This window comes from Balaenoptera acutorostrata, chromosome 11 (assembly GCF_949987535.1).
Source record: "Balaenoptera acutorostrata chromosome 11, mBalAcu1.1, whole genome shotgun sequence".
NCBI classification, from domain to species: Eukaryota; Metazoa; Chordata; class Mammalia; order Artiodactyla; family Balaenopteridae; genus Balaenoptera; species Balaenoptera acutorostrata.
This window is the reverse complement of record NC_080074.1, coordinates 37565905-37588715: the sequence shown is the minus strand read 5'-3', so window position 1 is coordinate 37588715 and position 22811 is coordinate 37565905. Positions and strand designations below refer to the sequence as shown.

General features: G+C 38.8%; 1 protein-coding gene across 3 annotated transcripts in view; it reads left to right on the top strand.

The window, feature by feature from the left end:
• METTL25 (methyltransferase like 25) overlaps nucleotides 1-22811 on the top strand; it is a 256001-nt gene that overhangs the window by 131222 nt on the left and 101968 nt on the right. The window contains exon 13 of one of the 3 annotated variants that reach the window (XM_007194949.3): nucleotides 21335-21540. The exons of 1 other annotated variant lie outside the window; for it this stretch is intronic. The gene's annotated coding sequence lies outside the window, so the exon portion shown is untranslated. Of the gene's footprint in view, nucleotides 1-17081; nucleotides 17942-21334; nucleotides 21541-22811 lie in introns of those variants that run through there. One more of the 3 variants, XM_007194950.3, reaches the window with a different exon arrangement.

The following is a 22811-nucleotide window of genomic DNA, read 5'->3' as shown; positions in this document are numbered from 1 at the left end:
CAACAAAGAGAAGCCACCGCAATGAGAAGCCTGCGCACTGCAACGAAGAGTAGCCCCCACTTGCTGCAACTAGACGAAGCCTGTGCACAGCAATGAAGACCCAACGCAGCCAAAATAAATAAATAAAAAATAAATAAAAATTTAAAATAAATCTTAAGATAATTACTAAAAATAAACCTAAAGATAATTGCCAATTATTAAATACCAACTACTTTGACATTTTATATATCATATATACAAGGGCCACCCCAGAAGAATCAGAGAGGGGGTTTTATAAAGAGGCCTGTAAATGAAATTTGAAAATTCCAAAGAAGATTTTAAAAACAGCTAACCAAATAGATGACCACACAGCATAATGTTAGGACAATAACATTCCAAAAAGCTGGTGGGCATATAGCAATGCTTAAAACTTCAACATATGAGTTATAGAGTATATTTCTTAGTTACCAGTACTGATCTTTCTGGACACCAGAGTGATAAGTTAAAATTGTAAGAAATTATTCCAGTATGTACTAACACTTCTTTTTACATTGACGTCCACGCCAGTGGCATGCTTCCTTGTCCAAAGATTAGCTTCCAGTCGTAGAAGTAATATGGGAAGCAAAGATTAAGCAGGAGATTCCCTGCATCACTTTTTTTTCCTCAAGTAAGCTGAGCTTAGAGTCTTATTCCCCAAAATTGCACTCTGCACACCAACAGCATCAGCATCACCTGAGAACTTGTTAAAAATGCAGAATCTCAGTCCCTACCCCAAACCTACTCAGTCAGAATAGGTATTTTAAGAGACCCCCAAGTGCTTAACATTTGAGAAGACAGCCTCTTTAAGGCTCCTCTGAGACAGTTTTATGCCCAAGAACACAGAAGACCCTGCCAGGCCCCTTAGTATCTGCTGCATTCCAAGGTGAGGGAGCATGCAAATCCCGAGGGTACTCACTCACAGCCCTGCCCTAAATGGACCACATCTTGCCTCATGCTCGAGAGGTCTGTACCTAAGAATATTAGACCTCCCTCTCTTCAGTCACTGCCAAAGTATAAATACAAAGGAGACCAGAATTTCACAAATCCCTTCTGCCTTCAGCTGACATTTTTTAACAGGCATTACTCCAACAGGACTTGTTAATAAATTTGGGGATTGAATTGTGGGGTTTTTTGCAGCCATTTCTCACAACTGACTAAGGCTGTGTCTTTTCAATATAATGTAAAAGATTTAGTTTGTAAGTAAAATTTAAGAATGTGAAAATGTTCTGTAATTATCTGTATATTTACCATAAAACTCTAACTTATATATATAAATTAGGAACAACTCTTCAAAAGGCCTTCATACCTTTTGGTAGATGCTCCACATTTTATTCCGTGCTCTTTCTGTTTATCTCTGATTATGGTATCTTTCGCCCACGCGATCTTTTCATATTAATAAAGATAGCAGACCAGTTGGCATTGGAATTTGCATAGAATTTATTTTAAAAATCAAGATGCAGTGAATCTATTGAGGCAAACAAATCAGGTTCCTGGGCTAAACCTCAAATTGAGTTAACATACAAGCTGTCATTTTTACAAATCCATGAAAAATGAATGAGGAATTTGGCTCTCGAATAATATGATCATGCTATTTAAAACTCTTTACTTCCCCTCTTTTGGTTTAAAAAAAAAAAAATGAAGAAACTATAGTTAAATTACTCACATTCCCACCACCAAGTAGTTATTTTCAGTCGGTCCAAATGCATTTATTGTTTATATCTGCCTTAACAATCAACATACCATTTATATTCTGCCTCTTTTACTTAATATTATGTAAGAAACATTTCCCCATAATTCTACACTGCCTTCATCGTGATCATTTTTAATGACTTAAGAGTCCATCCTAATGACATATATTCTATTTACCCATTATTTTATTGTTAGACCTTCCAACCTCTTGCTATTGTGCCTAAGGCTGTTGTGAATACATTTGAGCATATGACATTATTCTCTTCTTCAATAATTTACGCTGTATGACTACATTCCCAGAAGGAGGATTGCTAGTTAAAGGTTGATAATACTATTAAGTATATCATATACATTAACTATTTAGGAACTCTGCTTTTTTCAGTCCAGGGCCAAATTTGGATTTAGTTCTTTTCATAAGAGCTGCCAGCTTGGGAAATCATTGATGGTTAAACATAGAATCCACAGACAGCTTCAATAACAATGAACTGCAAACCCTCAGTAGGCTCCTGCCTAGATATTTGTATATAAAATATAAGGAAACATAGGCAAGCAATCTACTAATGACTAGACAGAAATCAATTCAGATAACTGAGGTCTACATAAGTGTGCCAATAAATTAAATTCAAAGATACCCTCCAAAACTGCACAAATGACCTGTCACCAAATATAAGAATAAATACAAAGAACTTTTCTATGTCCCCCATTTGATTATTAAAAAAATAATAATAACAATTAAATACAATTTAATCTTTCTTATAACCTCTGTTTTTCTCTTCCCCAAAGAATCCACCTCCAGTGTAGTAAATGCTAAAAGCACATAGTTTAACTGAAATTATGAACAGACACAGAAGGCCAATTTAAACAGATGTCATAATCAAAAAAAATTTTACCCCACTTACATGTATTAGTTAATAGATGTCAAAATGGCCAGCTTGACAGGAAGAGAAGAAGGAGCCACTTCAGTTATAGATTTCATGAAATCCCCCCCCCGAGTAGTTCCTCTTATATGCAGTCCAAAGGTGTTGCATAAGCCTCTTTCTGGCAAGTAGGGATACATCATCAATTTCTTTGACAGTTTTGAAAGTCTACTATTCAAATTGCTCTTTCACCATTGCAGTCTCCATGGAAGCTTCCAATATGTTAACATAATTCCAGATTCACTATTCTCAAGTGTGTTGACATCTGAGAGCTCTCTCTGAAGGAGTCTTCTTGAGTAGCCAGATCTGTTTTAAAAATTTTAGAGGTTACTCCAACTTTATATGTCTCTTATATACCTACATACCATTATACAGAGTGTCCTTGGCAACTACTCAAATTTTAAAAGGTTTTTTAAACTCCAAATGACATGATGGATTATAATAATAATGCCAACTAAATATTTATTGAGTGCCTACTCTATGCTAGGTGCTGTTCTAAGCACTTTGTATTTATTAACTTACTTAATCTTTATAGCAATCCTAAGAGGAAGGGACTGTATTATTTCTGCTGCTTTACTGAAGGGAAAATTGAAATACAGAAAGGTCCAGCAACTTGCTCCAAGTTGGAGGAGGCATGGGAATGGTAAAGTCAAGATTCAAATTCAGGCATCTGGCTTCAGAGTCTAACTGCTTAGCCACTACAGATACTGTCTTACTTCTTGATTATTTGAGGGTCTTCTGTGTTGGTCTTAATTATTTGGTTTCCTCTTGAGACAGTCAAGATATTGGTGGATGCATAATCCTATAAACTTCAAGCAATTGATGATTTCTTGGTTGTCCTGCCTCTAAAGGATAGGTCTCATAATCTACCAATCAGATGGAACTGTTTTTGCAAATGGCAGGAAAAATATTTGTTTTTTTCTGAGACACCTAAAAAGAGTTTCATTACTAAAATGAAGGGAAATATGTGTACAACTAAAATCATAAGTAAAGTGTTCTTGAATTTTCTGCTCCAAATAATAATAGATATTTGCTTTATTTTTATATTGGAAAATTAAAGCTGAGAGTTAAAATCACTTTTTCCAAAATCATCTAACTAAAACTGGGAGGTACTGAAACTCAAAATAAATGACAATTATAGACAATATTCAGAGAAGGCCACTCAGTGACATGTCTGGAACAAGACAGACAAGCCCATTCTCAACATCTCTCTTCTGGCTAACATGTAATTCCAACTTCATAGCAGTGACTACTCTCAACCCACTTTAATCCTCCTGCCTTCTATATTAAAAAAAAAATAAGACCAGTTATTGAATTTCCCTAGCTTTTTGACAACCTCCAATTCAAAACTGGACCTCATGTTTTTAAATCCTCCCTACAACCATGCATTACAAGCCCAAATCCTATAAGAAGTTCCTAAAAACTCTCTCTTACTGAGACAACCCCCCATTCTCCTGGAGTGCGTGCCCCCTGGCTGCGGTCAGCGAAATCAATCTAGTTCGGACTACAGTTTTGTTCTTAGTGCTCTTTGGTTTTTCTAGATTGTTTCTCTAGGTGGAAGGTGGTGCTAAAGTACACTGAAGAGCAATATTGGGGAAAAAACTAAAAATTCCATTTCAGATATGTTGAGTGCAGGATACTTTTGAGAAATTCAAGGAATATTAAAGAAGCAGTGGTCTAAAAGGGTCTGTAGAACAAAGGGAAAGCATGGATACAAATGTAGAAGTTATCAACATATAGATGGAAATTGAAGCTAGAACATGGATGAGATCACTCAGTGCAAAAAGCATAGGGAGAAAAGAATGGAGAAACTAAAACTCCAATATGAAGTTTCTATAGAGAAGTGTGAACAACAAACGTGGCTGTGAAAGCACATCCAGAGATAAAGCAGAAAGACCAGGAGCAGATCGTCATGTGAATCAAGGAAGAGGATATTTCAAGGCCTATGGAGTAACCAATGGTTGGAAGCATTTGAAAGATCCAGTAAGAAGAGAACGGGAAAATTCCCACTGAAGTCCATCATTGACATTTTTTGTGAGAGATTTTTCAGAATTTTGATGGAAGCAGAAGCCAGAATAAATGGCCGAGGGGTAAGTATGAGGTGAGCTCAGTGAAGGAAGAAAGAAGGGTCTTCCAGGAGGAGGGTCAGAGTGATAGTGCTGTAAATAGTGGTTAAAAGAATGGGTTCTAGAGAGAGACTGATAAGAGTTCAAATCCCAGTTGTGTCCCTCACTGGCTGTGTGACCTTAGGTTACTTAACTTACTTGTGCTTCAGTTTTTCCATCTGTCAACTGGGGGACAAACAGTAACCACATGCAGTTATGAGCAGAAAGAGATCAAGTAATAGAGATCTTTGTATATAGTAACGTCTCAATAAGGACAAGCAACAATTATTGCAAAAGCATGAGAGAGCATGACTCCATTAGGGGCTTGAAAGTTGTTTAATGTGAATGGTGAGTATGGAGATAAGATCAGACAGGTTGACAGGGTCCTAGGCATGGAAGCCATGAATGGCATGCCAAAGAGATACATTTCCTCTCAAGGCATAAAAGGTTCATTGAGGGAGTTTAGGAAGAGAGTGATGTGATTATAGTTCTATTTTAGAAAAATCGCTCTGACTGTATAGCCTATAGGATGGATTGGAGTAGAATCAAGCTGAAGGCCAGGGCAGCAGTTAGGACCCCATTTCAAAAACCTAAATGAAAAGAGATAATGCCTTGATTAGGGCAGAGGAAGTAGAAATGGAAAAGAAAAAAGTTAAGTCAAGGAGGTAAAATTATCATGACTTGGTTACTGATTCTATATTGTAGGTGAGACAGAATGAAGTCTAGGATACTCACCCTTCACCTCCCCTTAAGTTTCTAGCATGGGTGACTAGCTGAGTAGCACAGCCATTTACTGAGGAAGAAAGTCTAAGAAGGAACAAAGGTCTAAGGTGTTGCTTGGGAATTAGGGGTTGCTTATTGTTCAATTTTGGATATGCTGTGTCTGCGAAATACCCACATGTTGAAGATATCCAATATGCAACCTAGAACCCATAGGAAACTTTGAGCTCAAGATCTATTAATGGTTGTTTAAATCATGGCTGTTCAAGGGGTTACTGAGGAAGAATATCTAGAGAGAGAAGAGTATTGAAAAAAATTGTTATTCAGAGAGATTATCTAGGAAAATAACATGAGTTGACAACAGACAAATGTTAAATCTTCTTGGGAATTTGGTAGAAGACAAATGATGGCAACTGCTATAGCCAGCTAACATCCAGCTTCTTTTATTCAACAGTGGAGAATTTACGATGAGATGGAGAATGGGGACCAGGGAGGAGGCTAACCCCTCTCTCCTCCACTCAGCCTCCCAGCCTCTCCTCATGGTCCATGTGATGTGAGAACATTAGCATCCGGCACTGGAGAGATTGGCAAGTGGCTCCTTGAGAGTTAACCAAGCTTCAGGGTGGTAGGTGTTTGGTGAATAAGGTGATAGTATAGGGTCGTTGGTTTTCTCTAAACAAGGATTTCCAGAAGCCCTCAGTGGAAAGGATCACAGCAATGGGAGAATGACTGAGAAGGGGGAAGAGCACAGTAGGTTGCATGTAAGAGCGTGAGCGGACAAGATGATGGGTGGTGCATGTGTTTTGTCCACTTAGGAAGGATGGCCAGGTAAAGGCATGTAGTTCCAAGCTTTTGGTAATTCAAACAGAGGCCATGAGAGGCCTCTGATGGTCACTTTCTGTCTCTGCTCATGATAATTACCTCATCCCAGGCAGTAGATGTTGCACACTTAGCCCAAGTCAAACCCTTTGCCTTACCTTTTTGCCTGGTGAGCTCTGCTCACGTTTCACAACCCATCTGAAATATCACCTTCTCAGGAAAAACCAGGACTCTAGTTGAGCACATAATGGATATTGGCAGGATATTAAGAAATTAGTGGGAGAATGATCACACTAAAATAATAATAATAACATTGAGCCTTGAGTTGGGAAGCCTATGTTCTATTCCTGGTTTTGCCACCAAGTATGTGACCCTGGGCAAGTTACTTCACCTCTTCAGGTCTCAGTTCCTTTACACAATGAGAGAGTTTATATAATGAGAGTCAATGAGAGAATTTACATAATGAGAGTCAGTGAGTTCTATGATATTTTATAAGTAGCCCATGACACCATGGCCATCGATAGGTTGAGGGGCAGAATGCAGACTGGGTAGGCTGCCCCAGAAACCCCTGCTAATAGATCAGCATTACAGATCATTCCAAAGAAAGCTATAACATAAAGCAAGCCTACTAGCAGCCTGGCTTTCCTTGGTGTGCTGCCCTCAACAGCAGAGCCTGCTCAGTCTTAAAGGACCAGGACAGTTACCCTACTTTGGATTCTCTATGGGATCTGTTTAGGATATCTCAGAATCTGCAGGATCATTCAATTATCAGTTAACTCTTAGGGAGGAGAGGAGAAGTGAAGGAGTGAAGGGAGTGAAGGGGGAAAGGCTTTGCAGAGTGAACTTCAGTGCCCTTTGCCAACCTCTTACCTTTCCTACAATTTACCCACATCACTTCTCCTTCCCTCCCTCCCACAGTCTCATCCAAAGGGATCCCTTCTCCTTTTTCTAAGGGTAGTTCTGTTATCTGTGTTCATAGGTCCAAACCCACTGCTCTAGTACAGAACAAGGGCAAATAACTAAATAATAATCATATGTTTGAGAAGGAAAAAAAAGGACAACCACCACTAGACTCTGTCCTGTATCAACATCACCCCCCTTCCTTTATATTATAAAGTTTGAGGTAGAGATCCTGATTAAGGGGAAGCCACAGCTCTATGTCTCCAATTCCTTCCCTCATTCACTGCCAACTCGACAGCAACCAGATCCCTCCCCCCATCCCAGCAACTGGCATCCACATCACCAGATCCACAGGATACTTTCTTGACTATACTACGGTGTCTGCCATTGTTGAGGAATCCCTTCCGTAAACTTTCTAAAACTACAGATATCATTCAGCCTAACTAACCACATTTTTTTCTCCTTGCCCATATCTCCTGTCAAAGGGGTGAACACAGACAGCCATATTTTATACCCAAGACTCTCAGGACCGCAGGTGATGGGAGCATGAGTACACACCTGGTCAAGGCAACCTAGATCCTCGATGTGACCTGAAGAAAAGTTAGACCTATCAGATTCTCCCTTTCTCAGGAGTTTGAAATAGACAAAAGTATGGGGTGGAAGTTAAAAAGTCGTGGTATATAAAGAGGTTGTAGGGGCAGTGTTTGACCATGTGAAGCCAAAGTTATGAGGGTCAGAAACTATGAATGAGCAGAGAAAGAGGTCATTAGAGAGAAGAGATGAAGCCAATACACAGAGAGAAACAGGAAGGCCGTAAGATTCAGGGAGATGGAGAGAACATCTGACCCCCAAGAGTTGCTTCCCAGAAGCCAAAAGAGCCACTGCTCCTAGACTGTTCTCCTTCCACTATCTGTTCTCTCTCTGCCTTCTTTGAAGCCTCTTCTCTATTTGTCCTTTAACTACTATTAGTCTTTTCCATTGAAGGCTCTGTCCTTGGGGCCTTTTTCATTCTACACACTTTCCATGGGACATGGTCCTGGCTTCCAAAAGGACCTGTATCTGATGATGCTCAGATCTGAATTTCTAGGCTACCTCTCTCTCCTGAGCTCTAGACCTGTTTATTCATCTGCCTGATGCCACTGCCACTCCCATGGGCATTCCACCAGCACTTCAAAATCAACATGTCTAAAATTAAACTTCCGGTCAAACCTACTCTTCCTCTAATACTCCTTTTCAGTGAAGTAAACTTTCAGCTGAAAACTGTAATCACCCTAGACTTCTCTCTCCTTCCAATCCATTGGAACATTAAGTCATGTTCATTCAACCTCCTACCTTTCTCCTCACTGCCTCTCCTCTCCAGTCCCACTGCTACAAAGTTCAGAGCCTCATAACTGCCCTTTGGTTTCCTTGGCATCAGTCTCCTACCCCTGCTTATAACTCTTCTATGGCTTTCCAGTTTTCTGACAGGAAAATCCAAACTCTTAAGCAGGGCGTCCAAATCTTCCATGATGCTTCCCTTGCCTACTTCATTTGTATAGTCTTTCTCTGCACTCCATCTAACCCCAGTTTCAAATGATCCAGACTTGCTGCAACTCCCACGGCATCTCAAGTGTTGCCTCCATCTGGACTTTGCTCTCACCGATCCTTCTTCCAGGAAGGCTAGCATCCCTTTCTCTTCCTGCCAACACTTTCCTGTGTTGTCCTTCAGTATTTATGAGCCTGCCCCCACATTTAAATACTCTTCTTTTATTATGCCCCAGTGGTACTCCGCACAGATGACTGTGACAGCATCAATATCACTTTATCGCGCTTAATTTTAAAATGTTTGTATTCCTCTATTTGACCTAGAAGGGCAGGAAATCTATCATTTTTACTGTTTGTCCTGTGCCTAGCAGTGAAAGCATTCAGAGCATGCTGGAGAGGAAAGGAAGGAAATGAATACACTGATCCTCCAGGGGGAAGGAAACTAGCCTATCCTCTGAGAGAAACGAATAATGCCCAGTAAGTGAAGCCATGAAATTTTATGGTCATAATTTAAAATGTCCTCCAAAAAGAAAATAAACAAAAAAACAAAAAAAAAACCCTCTCCTACAGAGGGCAAGAAAGAGCACCATCCTCTTCCTCAGAAAGTATAATATCACTTCAGCAACTGGAAGCAGGAACCCCTCAAAGATAGGCAGCCTGTTTCCCATAAGGATAACTGAGCAAGATGAAGCAATTTCCTCAAGTAAACAGAAACCCTCAAAAATATAAAGATTTTTCATCTACACCCCTACCTTACCAAGATGTGTGGGTGGCATTTGCTCCATTTAGACCCTGGTAAACAAAGTGAAAAATAGAGCCCATCACAAAGGAACGGTCCCAGTGCCCCAGCAGACACAGGCAGGAAAGGCTCTGTCCCAGCTGTTAACAGTGCCGGAGAGTCAGTTAGTCCCTCACTAGCCGAGCAGCCCCTGCTGCTGGCCGGCTGAGGAGAGGCTTGAGGGAACGTCTCTTCATAATAATCTCTGCTTAGGATGTAATAAATGGCTCATTTAATCCAGGTGGGAGAAGACCTCTACTCCTCTAGACTGGGTCCCGTGGGCTGAAGTGCTGAAGGAGAAACTGGGACAGTGAGTCTGTCCGCAGGTGTCCCTCCCATTTGTACCATGGTATCTAAGCACGCTCTCAGGTACCACTCACTAGTCCAGGAGGGAAGGAACTGGCTGAAGCCAAGGATGCACACTGAGAGAGCTCTTGGGTGGAAGAGACGCTGAGGAAGGCACGAGAAGTGGGGAGGGGCCCTTCCGGAAGGGCTGCGTCAGCCAAGGGCTTTGCACCTAATAGCTTCTGTGGGGGGAAGAGGGAGCCTGAGATAAAGCACTTTCGCCTGCCGGGATAAAATAGTAAATGCAAGCTGAATAGTCTCATCAAGAGTGGGAAGCCGCTTGACTTCTGCATGGTGAGAAGGATTGTCTTCCCAGACACATCCGGGGGAGTTGGAAGGCAGGCCATGCACATTTCCCCCCTTGGCCATTCCTCTGCCCCAAGGCTGCAGGCAGAGGTAAGTTTCATGCTTGCACAGGTTTCCTCTGTGTGAGTCTCTTCCCATTCTGGTTCATGCTTGCTTGTTCTCTAGGTTTCCTCATATGTGTCAATTCCTGTGAGAAGCAGTGGCTGATATTCTGCCCACACCTCCACCGCCACCCAGGTGAGGCGTAAGAACATCACTAGGTGGCTGCATGTGGAGAGCACGTGGACAGTACATTGCCAGGCCTACTTCCTTATCTGCCTGCAATTCTGGGCCAAAATGACTCAAAGGCAGGAACCATGAGAAACACCACTGAATCTCCCGATTCTGACATGGAGCATTGTTCAGTCTCACATGTTAAATTAAGGTTTATTGAACCTTTATAATATATAATATGTTATATATCATAATTATATTATATATGGTATAAGGTGAAATAACCCAAAGCTTGTAATATTGCAGTATTCTAAACTGAAGCATAAAAGACACTCTGAATGGACCTCTCAGGCTGGAAGACAGCCTAAGCAGTAAATCTATGAAATGGGAATACAGAGGGCAGAGCTAAACCATTTCTGTGCCAGAGACCCCTTGGGCCCCTTCTCAAGCAATGTTTTTTAACATATAGTAAAATACATAATTTGACAAAGGAAGCCAATCATATAGAGATAGTTAACAACAGAGCTTTTAAAAATGATAATTTAGTAATATGTGTGTTTATTACTCATTAAATAACAAGATCAAGTAGCAGTTCTAAAAACTACTATGGGGACTTCCCTGGTTGTCCAGTGGTTAAGAATCTGCCTTCCAATGCAGGGGAACGTGGGTTCGATCCCTGGTCAGGGAACTAAGATTCCACGTGCCACAGGGCAACCAAGCCCGCATGCCACAACTAGAGAGCCTACGTGCCATAACTACAGAGCCCACGTGCTCTGGAGCCCACTTAGTCACCACAACTAGAGAGAAGCTCGCGCACTGGAATGAAGAGCCTGCGTGCTATAATGAACGATCCTGTGTGCCGCAACTAAGACCCGACACAGCCAAAAACAAACAAATAAATAATTTAAAATAAATTATAAAAACTACTATGATTTTGAAGTAACAATAAATGTGAGCAATATTTGAAGATATCGGCCACAGCTGTAATGTGACATGAAAATATCTGCACCTTCTATTGGCAAGAGTTTCAGGTACTGCCAGTCATACTGAGGTTTGTTGTCCACGTTTATAATAGAAGGAAACACTGAATTTCAATCAGAGGTTAGTGAAAATAAAGAAATAGGTTTTCTCCAAGATCCACGATCATGGATGCCCTGAATTCTATCTGTGGATCCCCTGGGTTCCGTATACCCTCTACCTGTAGAACACAGGAAAACAGACCACCTAAAATAACAACTATGAATAGCAATTCTTCCATATTTAGAGGAATGATATCTCCCCAAATCAGTGTAAGCCTCTACCTACACTATATGATAAACAACTATTCCAGGAGTACTTAGGTTTATGAAGGATATCAGTATTCCTTTATATATTTAAAATGTAAAATTTTATAAGGCTTACTATAAAATTATAGTAAACGAGAGTGTGGTATTTGTTTAAAGACAGTTAAATAGGTGAATGAAACAAACTAATGAGTTAAGAAATAGGCCCACATATATATAGGCAGTTGATTTTTAACAGAGGTGTCAAAGCTATTCAAGGGGAAAAACACTCATTTCAACAAGTGGTGCTAACAAATAATTAGGTATCAAAATGAAAAAAAAAATCTCAACCCCTTACCACGTATCACATACAAAAGGTTACTTGAAATGGATTTTAGATCTAAATGTAAGAGAAAACTAAAAACCTTCTAGAATAGAATGTAGGAGGAAATATTTTGGTTAAGGAAAGGTTCCTTAGGACACAAAAAACCATAAACCATAAGCAAAAGATCTGACAAATTGGTCTTCATCAAATTTAAAATGTCTGCTCTTGAAAAGACACTTAAGAAAATGAAAAGCAGGACACAGATTGGTAAGAAATATTTGCAAAGCACGTTCCTGATAAAGAGCTTATCGGCAGAGTACATAAATCGTAAAACAAAAACTCAGCAAAAAGAGAGGCAAAAGATTTGCACAAATATTTCACCAAAGAAGATATGCAAATAGCAATGAACACATGTAAAACTATTCAACATCATTAACAGGAAAAGATGAATTAAAAGGAGATAATCACTACACATCCATTAAAATGGCTAAAATTAAAAGGATTGATAATACTAACTGTTGGAGACAATGTAGAACAACCCGAGCTTTAAAGATTGCTGATGGGGATGCAAATGATACGGTTATTTTGGAGAACAATTTGGCAGATTTTTATAAAGTTAAACATACTTACCATATGACCCAACAATTCCATAGATGTTTTCCTAGGAGAAATGAAGACAGAGGTCCATACAACAAATGTTAATTGTTGCTTTATCCATAGTAGTCAAAAATCCATCAACAGCAGAATAGATAAAAATATTGTGGTACATTCATACAATGGAATATTTCTCAGCAACAGCTAGCAATGAACTACTGATACCAGCAACAATATGGATGAATTTCAAAAGCATTACAGTAAATGGCTAAGTAAAATACGCCAGACACCTGCTGTACATGCTGTATTTATATGTCATTTATACAACATTCTAGAAAAGTCAAAACTGTAGAAACAGAAAACAGCTCAGTCACTGGTTGCCACTGGGCTGTGGGTGAAGGGAGGAATTGCCTACAAAGGGGCATAAGGGAACTTTGTGGGGTGATGAAAATGTCCCATATGTTAATTTGGGTGGTGAACACACAACTTGCGTGTGTGTCAAAATTTATTAAACTGCACTTTAAAAGGGTGAATATTATTGCATGTGACTTGTATCTCAGTAAAACCTGACTTTTAAAAAATTCTAAAGTTTTATCAAAGAGAAATGATAAATAATATTTTGTTACTAGAGCTAAATTGTCATGTTAAAGAATTCAAAATCAGGATTTTCCACCCAAAATGAAAGGCATTTGTCTATACTCTAAATACAGAGAGAAACAGATGTATTGGCTCAGTATCTTGTTGGTTTTGTATGCCATTTGGAAATTGGATTGTTTTGACAAATTACTTTCTAGCCAGGAAAAGCATTAAGGGATTATTTGTCCACTGTGATTTCAGATTTTCCCCTAATAATAAAATCATCTGAAATAAGAGGGCAGCCAAAGTAGTTTTACTCAGGGAGATATTTTTTCATACATAGACATGTCAGAAACAGCATAAGCAAGAAAAGGAGATTACTCCAATTTTTAATTATTTTAACTTCAAGTGTTATAAATAACAGCAGCAAACAATTTCAATGCTAAATAGGATATAATTCAGATTTCCTTTTAAGAGCTTCTCAACCTAAAGACATGAAATCATTTATTAATGTGGGTGTTGTAAACTTCACATTGCAATTTGAATCTTTACTTCTCAATCCATTTTTTTCTTATATATTTTATTTATTTTACTTTTGGCTGTGTTGGGTCTTCATTGCTGCAGGCAGGCTTTCTCTAGTTGCGGCAGACGGGGGCTACTCTTCATTGCCGTGCACGTGCTTCTCATTGCGGTGGCTTCTCTTGTTGCGGAGCACAGGCTCTAGGCACATGGACTTCAGTAGTTGCAGCACACGGGCTCAGTAGTTGTGGCTCACGAGCTCTGGAGCGCAGGCTCAGTAGTTGTGGTGCATGGACTTAGTAGTTGTGGCTCCACGGCATGTGGGATCTTCCCAGACCAGGGAGCGAACCTGTGTCCGCTGCATTGGCAGGCAGGTTCTTAACCATTGTGCCACCAGGGAAGCCCTCAATCCACCTTAATACCTACTTTAATGCTATTTGAGGATACCATCAGATTATATCATTGTTTTTACTTGTTTATGGGCTCTAATGTCTTCCTACTGTTCTATAGAACATTTTGCTTTCATAGAATTCTATGTATTTCAAGAATTTCTTTGCAGATAAGTGGTGTGTCCTTCAATAAAGCAAAGAAAAACTTTAAAATCTTCATTAAAGCAATATTCTTCATTTATTTGTTCCTAGAACATTAACATTATCTTCCTTATCTAAAAGAGCTCTTTTCTCAACCACAGTTCATAGGATGAAGAACCACCACTTATTTTAAATGAGCTTCTGTGTAACTATCAAATTAAATGAATTAATTTTTACCTTTGTGCTTTTTAAAAGTATTGTCATAACATTGGTTGTTTTAATGAACTAGCGGTAGATAATTTAGTTTATTTTTATATTCTATTTTTTAAATTTTTATTTATTTATTTATTTATTTATGGCTGTGTTGGGTCTTCGTTTCTGTGCTAGGGCTTTCTCTAGTTGTGGCAAGCAGGGGCCACTCATCATCGCGGTGCGTGGGTCTCTCACCATCGCGGCCTCTCTTGTTGCAGAGCACAGGCTCCAGACGCGCAGGTTCAGTAGTTGTGGCGCACGGGCTTAGTTGCTCCGCGGCATGTGGGATCCTCCCAGACCAGGGCTCGAACCCGTGTCCCCTGCATTAGCAGGCAGACTCTCAACCACTGCGCCACCAGGGAAGCCCCGATATATTCTATTTTTTTTTTGCCAGAAAGACTAACTGCTAGATTAGTGCATATTTTTATATTTTTCTGCGGATATACTTGATCTCTGAGTAATTATTTGCTGTATTCACATGAGGTTTATTCTTTTGTATCTCTAGGTCTGCTGCCATCTAACACACTAGCTGCTAGCTACGTGGGATTATTTAAATTAGTTAAAATGAAATGAAATAAAAAGTTCAGTTCCGTGCCCACATCAGGCAAATTTCATGTGCTCACCGGCCACGTGTGGTCCGTGGCTATCCTATGGAACAGTTCTAGTGAACAGTGCTGGTCCAGATCAGGGTCAGAAAACGTTCTTCTTGTAGGGCCGGATAGCAAATATTGTAGAGTTTATGGGCCAACAGGCAAAACTGAGGTTACTGTTTAGGCACTTATATAACCATTTGAAAAGTAGATTTATTTAAAAATGGAAAAAACCTTCTTAACTTGCAGGCAGTGAAAAGCAGGCAGTGGGCTGGAGTTGAGCCATAGTTTGCCCAGCGCTGGTGCCAGTCATTCGGTCCTTTATCCATTAAGAACATCTTTTTTGAACAGATCTATGTTTTAAGCGCTGGACTAAATATTAAGTTTAGCATAGTGAACAAGAAACATAGTCTCAGCTCTCATGGAGTCCAGAACGTAACAGGAAAGGCACTACAATGAAAATTAGACAATTAATTAGTCAATTATTATAATTTAACAAATAAAATGAAGGAGCTAAACAGGATTTTACGAAAGGAAGTAACAGGAGAACCTAAACTCTTGTAAAAGATTGAGCTGATTCTAAAAATTATCTGCAACTAACATTATATTTTTAATGTATAGCAACTATTTAGACTTTCCAGCTGACCCATGTGAAGAAAGCACTGTAAAAATTAATAAATCTAGATAATATTTCTAAGTGGGCTGATGTTCAAATATATTAATTCTTATATACCATCTGTTTTATATGTGAATGATAGAAATTATATTTGCTAATATCACATTTACTGATGTTTGGTATTTTATTTTCCTCTACTAGCATCTTTTATTAGAATAAAAGTGTATAAATTAAATGCTTCCTTGTAACTAGAAAAACTTGCCACGGACTAACTCCCCAAAGGGCCCCAATTTTCTATTAATTCTTTATATCAAGATTCAAATTGAACACATTATTAAAGAAAACAATGTGATGCATATAAACCTAGGCTACTTTGACAGATTTTTTTTAGAACATATGACTTCTTTTCATTTATGAGACCTCAGTATACATAATCAGCACAACAAAACAAAATAAAAATATACACTATACTGTCTTCCCATATATTGGCAGTGTTTTTCAAGATTATATTTGATTTTCTGAGGCCTTTATGGCACTTTGCAGTTCTTTTAAATGTGGGCTTTTTTATGGTGGTGTCGAGAGCTTGCTGTAAATCTAAATATTTAATCACTGAGCACGTGAGAGAGAGTTGAGTGAGCAGAAGCCATTCTAAATTGTGCACACACCTTGAATGACAAATAGGCCAAACTGAAATTGTTTATAGATTAAATCATGTGCCTTATATCTGCTTTGTTTCAATAAATAAACCCCAAACTTAAATGCAGCTGATTATACATCAAGATGAGGACAAAATAAAGGGGATAAAATATTTCCTAAGGTCATGACATGGAGTTTTAATTCTTCAATTTCACTAAAATTAACAGATCCTGCTGACTCAGGTTTAAGCTGTTCTTTTATGATGACAAATGATGTACAGCAAGAAACTAGAATTTGACCTTCCCTTCGCAGCTTCTTAGAACAATGCACATTAGAATACCAAGAATAGTGGGGTTTAAAAACAAATTTAAAAATCGTGACTGAATCCATCAAGAAAAGATTCCATATGTGACTCACTAGCTGCAGTGCTGCTTTTCTCTCACCTTTGCACAATTTCAGCACAGAGCTGCTCTGTTATTCTGTAATGCACTTCATGCAAAAATTAAGGATTCTGGCTCCCTCAAGGCAAATGTCCTCAACTCATGTTTACTGAGTGAGAAAAAGAGTCATATCTGTTTAACTCAGAGTGTTGAAGGCCTAGCACAGAAATCAGGTCTTAATGTCTTCGGGGATGGAGTCAAATTGACAACTGGCACACATTTTCCTCGTGAACCATGGAACTTCTAGGCACCCAATGGTAAATCTGTAGATGAGCTCAGCCTATGCTTCCATCTGAGGTTCCTTCAGTCTCCAGGAAGGAGCTTCGCTCTGGTTCACTACACAACACCATCACCGCTGAACCCGGTGCCCTTCTGCTGGTTCCCATTTGCTCGAACTTTTGACACAGGAATTGGTGCTGGTGCAGAGGTGGACGGGCATCATAATCGGCTGCTGGAGTCATAGGAGGTGATGAAGTAGGAGGAATCGGCCATCTCAGATCTGCTCTACCCTTCATTTCTGTATAGAATCTGTGTCAGCTGGATCCCAATGTCCCAATCCTGACTCTTGAGATCTCAACCATATCAAAACGTCTTTTGGCACAATTCAGGTTCTCTACTTGGCATTTCAAATGTTCCACTGTTATCATCTCTCTCTGAGACCCTTCATGTTTCCCTTTGAGTCCTCTAGCCCCAGAAGAAAGCCGAAAGATTTGCTAGGATCTCTTTTCCCCCAGTAGAAGCTCTCTGGCTCAGCCAAGATCAATCCTCAGACCTTAAAGAAAATGATGGCCAACAACTGCCAGCTTATTTCAGGAAGTGATTGTCCTCTTTCTGGAATTTTTGTTTATGCCGTTTCCTCACTTTCTGATATCTTTTAAAATATGTGCTTTTTTTGGTAGTCTATTTGCCCTTTTTTTGGTGGTTGCAGTAAAAGTGTTGGCTTGCTATGACCTACTACATCCTGCCCAAAAGCAGACCTGTTCAAGTTATTTTTAACATGCTGGTATATATCTACTCCACCTCATTAACACATCTGTTCTGTACAGCAAAAGGGAAACCTGTGACAATGTAGCTTCTTTGGTGAAGGGATAGAAATTGAGTATAAAAGTGTGCTTTATAGAGTCTGGAAACAAACTATAATCCTTTTCATTGGTATATATTTTTAAAGATACAACCAAGAGACATAAAACTGTCAAAAAAAAATCAAAAACACACAAAAGAGCCAAAGTTGGACATAGTCCAATTACGACGACCTATCTTTTTTAACACAGGAATTCCTAATGTCTATATAAATATAATTAATATATTGTATTAATATATTTTCTTATATATATTTTTATTAATAGAATGTTTAGGAACTCACTTCCCACACTCATTTCTGTCCTTTCACACTTTGGGTAGCAGACTGTCAACTGAGGAAAAGATGGAAGTATGTTACCTGTGTTCACACATCCCCACCTGTTCCCTGACATATATATACACCACCCACACGTGCATACACAGATGGCACTAATGGCAAGTAAATTTTATCAGCCTACGCTATTCTGTTGTTTGCTTTAAGGGCACAGATCAATACTCTTACCAGTTGTTTTGTGTTTTTTCTTTTTTTCAAGTAAGCTTTTTATTTTGGAATAATTTTAGGTTTACAGAAAAGTTGCAAAAATGAAGTTCCCATATACCTCTCACCCAGTTTCCACTAATGTTAACATCTTACATTCAGACCATGCATGTGTCAAAACTAAGAAGCCAACATTGGTACATTAGTATTAACTCCAGACTTTCTTCAGATTTCAGTAGTTTTCCACTGATGTCTTTTTGTTTCATGATCTAATCCAAGATACCATATTGTGTTAAGTGTTTTGTGATTTTTTTTCAATTGATGTTTTGTAAAGTTTCACATTTTCTTAATTCAATGTCCTGTTTGTGCTTCTATATAATCCGTTAGTTTTCATTTGGGAATTGTTTTTGAGTGCCAAAGTGTCATGTTTTTCATACTCCAAACTCCTAGGTAGGCCTCTGAAGACAATTTGTCCTTTATTTATGACACTATATATTAAAGTAACTGAAAATATTCAAAATAATGCTTACTTTGTGCAGAGTCCATGAACTCCAACTGGAACACATAAACGTCAAAGTTGAGCAATAAATTTTGATTGATTTTGAAATTCCATTTAAGGCACTGTTTTTCTGTATAGAATCTCACGGAAAATATTTTAAAATATTGTTTTATAAAAAATTGTTTCCTATGGGATCTGAAAGTTCTTTAGGTAGATTTTTCATAGAATGTCTAAACGATTTAAATATGATTTCAGATTGTCAGAGTGACAGATGTTTTTAAATTATTTTATTAACAGTGATTTATCACTCAAGTTTACAGTACTCTGAACATTATTTTTTTTGCTTCAACTGAACAACTGGCATTTTTCTGTTTTGTTCTTTTCCTTGTTGTGTACTCTACTCTGGAGCACTTTCAAATTTCAAAAAAGAGCTTTTATTTGGGGGCCATCAGTGAATGGGCATGAGCCATTATATTCAATGAAATAAGCATTGTGTGATTGAAGAATAACTAAGGGGATGGATCATGGTTCCATTAAAAGCACCAAGATACTCCTGGAAAAGCTATGAAAATATGCTCTTCCATTAAGGAAAAGCACTTATCAATGCTGCCAGCCCTGGTAAAGATTGTCTACTAATATAAAGCAGATATTTCTTGTAACATACATAAGGAGGGCATTAGGCTTGATCACAGCATAAGTATCTGACAGGTAGGACTCCGACATCTGAAGGTAACTTTGTAGCTCTCATCAACTACAGTTGACTGCAAAACTTGGCACCAGTTCAAGGGGGCAGCCATGCTCTGATTAAAGGTCTGGGCCTACAGATCCGTTTGGAAAGGTTTGGCATTAAGATGATTTAGCCTAAAGAGAAAATTACTAAAGCATGGGTCTCACACGGGTGACTTGAAATCTTATTTTGTTTGGCCCAGACAGTGTGTTTTCTTTGTTTGTTTTTAATATCTGAATTAATGGCTGAACTCTTAAATGTTGGGAGATCACACTACCAAAATCTGGATTGCCCTCATTTCTACATGTCAGGAAGAAGCTAGAGGTGACTAGCGGGCCCTTTCTCGATGGGGCGCTTCCTCTCCAGCCACACACGGTCCTCACCACACGTGATTGTTTCCTTGCCCTTCAACTGCCAGTTACCATCACTCCTCACACAGCTGTTTTCCTGTGATGAAAAGGCTCTGTTTGCACGGTGCTCTTCAAAGTAGGAAAAACAGCTGTGTTTGAGAAGGCAGTGCTCCTCGTTCAGTGACCTCCCAACCGGCCCTGAGGATATTTGACCTTGTGACCCTGGGTAAAAAGGTGAGGTCATGTTCATCAGAGGATAGCCTCCCACTACCCTGACTTTTCAAATTGGAATTGAGATATGAATCCAAACATGGTGATTTTTACCTTTAAATGACTTTCACCTTATCGCCTGCAGTAATGGCTTAGTGGTTTTATGCCCAGACACTGCAGCTAGACTACCTCGGTTCAAATTCCCACTCTGCTACTTATAATAACGTACGCTTAGGCCAGTTACTTAACCTTTCCATTGCTCAGTTTCCTCAACTGTAGAAGGAGGATAAAGATAGCACCTACATCACAGAGTTGTTGCAAGGATTCCATGAGCCAGCGTGTGGGAGCACTGGAACCAGAGCCCGATGCGTGTAAGGTGGCATGAAATGGTTAGCTGGTGCAGTTGTACTCACTTTCTGACTGTGCTAATGTGTAATTTATTCTACGTGGCTCACATTGCCTCCTAAGCTATAACTCCTCCTGGTGTCTGATCTCCACCCATACTCTGCACCTCCAGGGGTCTGTGCCAGCTCTAGGGTTTGGCGGTGCATTTGCATTTGGAAGGAGGTAAATAAGACAGTGAATAAAATACATTCAGAAAGGATAGGGACCTCAGAGACCATCTAGTCCAAGGGTTGGCAGACTTCTCCTATAGAGGACCAGATTGTAAATATTTTGGCTCTGTGGCCAGATGGTTTCTGTGGCAACTACTCAACTCTGCTGTTGTAGCCCAAAAACCGCCATAGGTACAGGATGTATGGGTGTGGCTGTGTTCCAGTAACACTTTATTTATGGACACTGAAATTTGAATTGCATTTAATTTTCACGTATCATGAAATATTCTTCTTCTTTTCATTGTTTTTCAACCATTTAAAAATGTAAAAACCATTCTTAGCTCACAGGCCATCAAAAACAGGTGGAAGGCTGAATTTGGCTGACCCCCAATCTAGTCCCAAGCTTACAAACTCCAAGGCTTTCACCTGGGAATTCCACCTGGGAATTTTTGGTTGAAATGTGAAGCTACCGGGGCCCCACTCCAAACCCACTAAATAAAAATCTCCAGGTGGTGAACAGTGGAATCTTCACTGTGAACGTGTGTGTGATCCCCACCAGTGTGCCTCTAGGAACCATACTTTGAGAAACTACCCAAGGCCTTCCAATGAGTATGGAGACTTCATGGCCCTCTTCATAGATCTAGAAATGATTTACAGAGGTTGAATACAACACGCACCACATTGCAAAAGTGAATGGGATCACTTGTGACCTAAATTATTTAAATGTATTCCTTACATTCTTTTATTTTTTTTTTTTTTCAGAGTCCTCTGTTCACAAAGGTCATTATTTCCTTTTACTGTGTTGGAAGGATGTGGTATCATCTTGAAATTACCCTAAAATCACTGCACATTAGAGAAATCTCATTTTGTGTTTTTTGTCAATGTAAGAACATGTGCGTGTTTATTGACATCCTTTGTGGTGACCAAAAAAAAAAAAAATCTGAAAAAAATTTAAATGGTCTAGTGAATAAAATCTGGTGATGCTTACTTGAAATTTTATGCCACTATGTAAAGAATGTGTTTGAGCTACATGTACTGCCCTGGAGGAGGGATGTTAATCACATACAAAAAAAAAAAAAAATAAGCAAGAGACAGTAATGTGTACAATATGATTCCACTTTCATTAAAAAAGGAAATACACTGAAGACACTGGTTACCTCAGACAGATAAGAATAGAGGGGGAAATGGAGGATGAAGGACACAACTTTTTCTTTAAACATATCTTTATTGTTTGACTTTTTGTAGGAATAATTTTAAAATAGAAAAAATTTTAAGTGAAAATTGGAAACAAAATTTTGAATAACCTTCATAGCCTGTTTGTTTGGGACAGGAATCCATTTCCCTGATGAGAAAGAGAGGTCTGCTTCTGAGAGTCACCAACTTGGACAAAGTGGAAAATTTTAATTTATAATGTGAATCTGGCTGCAAAATCACACAGTTATCATCTTCTTTTCCCAACTTAAGTCAGCAGTTCAAGAGATCCTTTGATGTGGAATTCCATGATATAAATTTCATCTAAAGTCAGGTAGAACCCTGACTTTGAACAAAGCCCTGCTTTGATTAAACAAGAAAGAGGCAACCCATTCTGCTTTTCTGGCCTTTACTTTTAATAGAGTATAATTTTAATAAGCAGTCTATGGTTTGTTCCATTACAGAAAGTTTCTTAGAAAAGTAATCTATCTAAATGCTAATTACACAGCTCCTGTTAGACTTCCACTTTGCCCTGGTATTTTTTCAGCAACAGATTTCTTAAGAATTGTGGAAAGCACTGTTATCAAATGCTCGTCTAAATTATTCCATCTCATTTGGACACAACTGTCATTTCCATATAATTATATTTGAGCATTAGATAACTAATGCTTTCTGAAGTCGAGAGAAAAATAGATGAATCTAATAAATCTATAGAGGAATTCCAAAATAAATATACTCAGGTTCAAAGTGAAAATTTCAAGACAAAAAGGGGAACTTCTTTTTTTAATTGCAACTTATCCATTTGTTCACATGCCAGTTATTGAGTGTTCACTATGTCAGGACCTGTGCTAGTAAATTTATATGTGCTGTCACTCGAAGGGAACAGCTCAGAAGAGTTAGGTAACGTGCAGTCACACGCTAATAAATGCACAAGCAGAGATTTAACACAGGTATGTATGTATAGACCTGATATTTAACAAACATCATTGTAGCACAGTGCCAGGCACTGTTCTAGGTAGTTTATGAATATTAATGCATCAAATCCTCA